Here is a 5,408-nt window from a genome sequence, read left to right on the forward strand (position 1 = left end):
TCATTTGAGGAAATTCTATACCGATACAACAATTTTCTTAAATCATACGCATAGGTCTCATTCTGGGCGTTAATGAGAAAGGGTACCATGTTGCGTCAGCCCCACCCCCTTTCTACTTTCCTTCTTCTTCGTCACTGCAGCTCAGCCCCACCCACACCCCTTCCTCCGGTGACCACCACCGTCGCTGGTGCCGGAACCACCACTGCCACCACATTTCTCTCTTTCTATTTCTTCTCTTTTCTTCTTGTTTTCTCATTCTTCTTTCTTTTATTTCTTCTCCCTTCTTTCTTTTTGTTCTTTCCTTCTTCTCTTCTCCGGCTAAACCACCGTGAGCCTCGCAGTGGCTATCACAAATGCCACTGTTGCCTATCTTTCTCTTTTCCACCCTCCAACTTTTCAATTTTCTTATTTTACTCTTCTTTGTTTTGTTTATTTACTTGCTTAATTTTTATCTTCTTTATTTAGTTTTGATAATTTAGCTTAAGTTTTGTTTAAGTGTTTATTTGTTTGTTGCATTGCAAGTGTTCAATTTTTTATTTATGGGTTGTTGATGCTTGGGTTGTTGATGCTTGAATTTCGGCTTGAATTTGTTGAATATGTGCACCGCATTCCATGTGTTTGACATAATGCCTGAATGAACTTTTTGTTTAATGCATGTGTTGTAGCTACCATATGTGTTAGACTATATCCTTGTTTGGCATTCTAATCACGAATTGTATGTGCACTTTTAAATGATTATCATGTGCATTTTTTTATTAGAATTTCAATAATGTACTTGTTTATTGCCTTGAGTTGCTAGCACTAAATGGATATGCAAGAGTGACATTTAACTTCTTTTTGGTGAAATTTTTACCAAGTACATATTGAATTTAGGGAATTGAATTAAATTGCTTGTTCATCATGGTTTTCAAGTCAATATAATCACATCACAAGGTCCTTGTTTCTTGTTAATTCCTTGCATTTGTTTGAGTTGACTTGACATAATTCTTATCAAGACTTGTCACTTTTTGTAGCAAGCACCTTCCCATGTGATTATTGCCTTATTCTTAAGGATGAATAGGATGAGCCGTGAAGGCAAGGAGCCGGCGATGGAGGAGGACACCGAGGATGGAGATGCTAAGAATGCATTGGACTTGGCAATTTTAGTACAACCCGAGTCCCCGCATCCGTGAACTGAAGGTGGAGAGTTTTTGAGCTTCAGTCCCCCCGGATTGTGTTCATGCACTGAGGACCGTGCAACGCTCAAGTGTGGGGGAGGATTCGCCATTTTTGGGGAGTAAATTTTCTTTGCCGAACACTTTGCACTTTATTTTTGTTTCTTTTTATTATGTTTCTTGTAGATATTTGGAGTCTTTTTGACTGTTGCATTACATTTTCTTCTAGTATATATATCTTGGACTATTCATAGTTTATATTTATTGCATTTTTCATCTTTTGCATGGTATATATTTTATAGATAGAAGTTGTGATTGGATATTGCGAATAGCATAGTGCCTAGTCAATTTTGTCCTAATTGTTCATGTTAGTTTTTGGTTGTTGAAAATTAGGAATAGAACTAGGAAATTTTTGCATCCATCACAACATCATACATACATATAGGAAATAATTTTAGTGAAAAACAACAAAAATTTTCAAGAATTTTGTTTCAGGGGCATTCTATTGAATTGATTTGAAAAAATTGTTTTTAAAACTTGCCTGAATGATTTTATGGAACATAGAAGAGGAAAGAGCAAATACCTTGTGAGTTTTTGGACTCGAATGAGTGGTTACACATTCTAACCACTAATTTTGTTCATAGTGTGATTTTCTCCTTCTATGATTGTAATCTTGGTTTTGCTTGATTCTTTACTTCCGATGATTGATGTTTTGAATGCATTGAGCATGATTGAGGCCATCTTTGCACAAATCGCTCACCCATATAGACCTTACCCTTGTATCTACCTTTGTTAACCCCCTTTTGAGCCTTAATTGACCCCATTGTTTGTAATATTACCACATTACAACCTTAAGTGGAAAACCATGAATTTACCTTGGATTGTATCCTTGATTAGCTTAGGTTAAGGTGTGTGTTTCAATTAAGTGTGGGGGAAGTTTTGGGAAACATTGGTAGAGAAAAAAAATTTATTTTGGGTACTTATTAAAAATTTGGAAAAATGGGTGCACATTCATGTGTCAATTTGCTTTAACCATATGCATTTGTCATAGAAAAAGAAAAAAAATAGAAAAAGACAAAAAAATGAATGAAATGAGAAAAAAATAAGATGGGACAAAAGGTTGCCCCAAAGAAAAGAAAAAAAATGAATAAGGAATGCATATGTGTTTTGAATAGAAACTAAGGCATGAATGTGTGTAAAAAGAAGTAATGGGTGGTTAGAATGCATTTTTGTGATTTGATTGATATATGTTGAGTGGGATACTTAAACTAATCAAGGATTCAATTCAATTTAGTCCACTTAGCCATATCTATCCCACCTTAACCCTAGCCCATTACAACCATATGAATTTCTCATGATAATTGCATTCATGCATCACTTGTTTGTTGATTGTTAGATGAAAAGCAAATCCCTGAAAGCATGATTAGGAGGAGACTTGAGTGATTAAAACCCTACACATTGAGTGATGAGCGTGTATACACACCTAGTGAGGGTTCAATTACTCAATTCTATGTTTCCATACCCCTTATCATGTGTTCATGCAAGTTGCTTCATTTGATGAGTTAAATCAATTCTCTAGATTTAGATTGCATTGAATTACTTCTTTGCTTAGCCCTATATGTCCATAATCTTGCTTGGAAATTTGTTTGTTTGTTTTCACCAATTTCATAGGATATTATAGATAGATAGATAGGTATATATAGTATATACATACTTGCATGCATATAGATAGTGGCATTCAATAAGTTGCTACCCCGTTATTATTCTCCTTGTTTGGTTTATGAATGATCGGATTTTCTGCTAGTAAAGAATTTTATAAGAATATTCACGTTGTAAGTATAGTTTCTAAACCAACAGAGAATCCTTTCGTACAAAAGTTTGGTTGTCACAAGTAACAAAACCCAATAAAATTTATAACCAAAGTATTTAAACCTCGGCTCGTCTCTCAAGGAATTGCAGGGAAGTATGATTTATTATTGGTTATGAAAAAGGTATATTTTTGGGTTTTTGAAACAAGGAACAGGAAAATAAATTGACAAGAAAGTAAATTAATAATTATAAAAACCATTGCAAGGTATACGAACTGAAAATCCCATCCTAGTTATCCTTATCAGGTGTGATGAGAATTGTTTATTGCTCCCACTTAGTTAACCCTTACTAAATAAAGGAAAGTCAAGTGGACTAATCAATTTGATTCCTCAAGTCCTAGTCAACTCCTGTGGAAAGACTAGCTTTAGAGGGATCCAAATCAATCAGCAACTTCCAATTTTCAATCAATAGCTAAGTTTGATAACTCAAGTGTCACCAATTACTCAACCAAAACAAAGGAGAAAAATCTAAATTATTTATATCATAAATAAAAGAAAGCAATCATAAATCTGAAATACCTCAAATTGCATTTAAGCATAAATTCAAATCTAACATGAAAAGTTCATAAGCCAATTTGGCAACATAAGTAATTAACAAGTGAAAGCGCTAGAATAAATAAAAATAGAAGAGAAACTAAATTAAAGGAATATTGAACCTAGAATGAAGAAAAAGAAGAAATCCTAATCCTAAAATCTAAGAGAGAGGAGAGAGCCTCTCTCTCTAGAAAACTACATCTAAAACCTAAAATTGTGAATATGAATGTTGTCTTTTTGAATGAATGAATTTTCCCACTTTATAGCCTCTAATCTGTGTCTTCTGGGCCAAAAATGGGTCAAAAACAGCTCAGAAATTGCCCCTAGTGATTTCTGATACGTCCAGCACGCGGCAAAGTCACGCGTGAGCGTCGTCCATGCGTGAGCGTGGATTGAATTTTTGCAAGGTCACGCGTGCACGTGATCCATGCATGCGCATCGCCTATCTTTGGGGCAGTGGTGCACGAAATTGTGATCTCTGGTAATGGCTTCTTAGGCCAGATACTCTGATCTAGTTTTACAGTCTGTCACAACTTCGATACAACTAACCAGCAAGTGCACTGGGTCGTCCAAGTAATACCTTACGTGAGTAAGGGTCGAATCCCACGGAGATTGTTGGTATGAAGCAAGCTATGGTCACCTTGTAAATCTCAGTTAGGCGGATATAAAACAGTTATGTGGTTTTCGAATTATAAATAATAGAATAGGGATAGAGGTACTTATGTAAATCATTGGTGAGAATTTCAGATAAGCGTATGGAGATGCTTTTTGTTCCTCTGAACCTCTGCTTTCCTGCTATCTTCATCCAATCAGTCTTACTCCCTTCCATGGCTGGCTGTATGCAAGGGCATCACCGTTGTCAGTGGCTACATCCCCTCCTCTCAGTGAATAATATGCTCACGCACCCTGTCACGGCACGGCTATTCATCTGTCGGTTCCCGATCATGCTGGAATAGGATTCACCCTCCATTTGCGTCTGTCACTACGCCCAGCACTCGCGAGTTTGAAGCTCGTCACAGTCATTCAATCATTGAATCCTACTCAGAATAAAATATATAAGTGAAGGTCCAGGCATGGCCGAGATGGCCAGCCCTTCTGATCTAAGAACCAGACGTCCCAGGATGCCTAATACAATAGTAAGAGGTCCTATTTATAATAAACTAGCTACTAGGGTTTACATGAGTAAGTATTTGATGTATAAATCCACTTCCGGGGCCCACTTGGTGTGTGTTTGGGCTGAGCTTACATGTTGCACGTGCAGAGGCCATTTGTGGAGTTGAACACCAGTTTTTGTGCCAGTTTGGGCGTTCAACTCTGGTTTTGGATCCTTTTCTGGCGCTGGACGCCAGATTTGGGTAGAAAGCTGGCGTGGAACGCCAGTTTACATCGTCAATTCTTGGCCAAAGTATGGACTATTATATTTTTCTGGAAAGCCCTGGATGTCTACTTTCCAACGCAATTGGAAGCGCGCCATTTATTAAACTAAGTTCAAGGATAAATTCGAAAATCATGTACTTCTTGTTCTTTTGAATTAAAACATTTTTCATTTAAGAGAGGTAATGGATTCATAGGACATTTATAACTTTAAGACAAAGTTACTAACTACTAATGATCATGTAATGAAGACACAAACATAGATAAGCACATAACATAGAAAACGAAAAGCAGAAGAATTAAGAACAAGGAATGAATCCACCTTAGTGATAGTGGCGTTTCCTTCTTGAGGAATCAATGATGTCCTTGAGCTCTTCTATGTCTCTTCCTTGCCTTTGTTGCTCCTCCTTCAGTGCTTTTAGATCTTCTCTGATTTCATGAAGGATGATGGAGTGCTCTTGAAGTTCCACCCTTAGTT

At 36.7% G+C, this 5,408-nt stretch overlaps 1 long non-coding RNA gene across 1 annotated transcript in view; it reads left to right on the forward strand.

Moving 5' to 3' along the window:
- LOC110271400 overlaps positions 5,256–5,408 on the forward strand; it is a 23,893-nt gene continuing 23,740 nt past the window's right edge. The window contains exon 1 of the long non-coding RNA XR_002362116.1: positions 5,256–5,405. This is a non-coding gene — a long non-coding RNA (uncharacterized LOC110271400). The remainder of the gene's footprint in view (positions 5,406–5,408) is intronic.

This window comes from Arachis ipaensis, chromosome B01 (genome assembly GCF_000816755.2).
Source record: "Arachis ipaensis cultivar K30076 chromosome B01, Araip1.1, whole genome shotgun sequence".
Classification (NCBI taxonomy): Eukaryota; Viridiplantae; Streptophyta; class Magnoliopsida; order Fabales; family Fabaceae; genus Arachis; species Arachis ipaensis.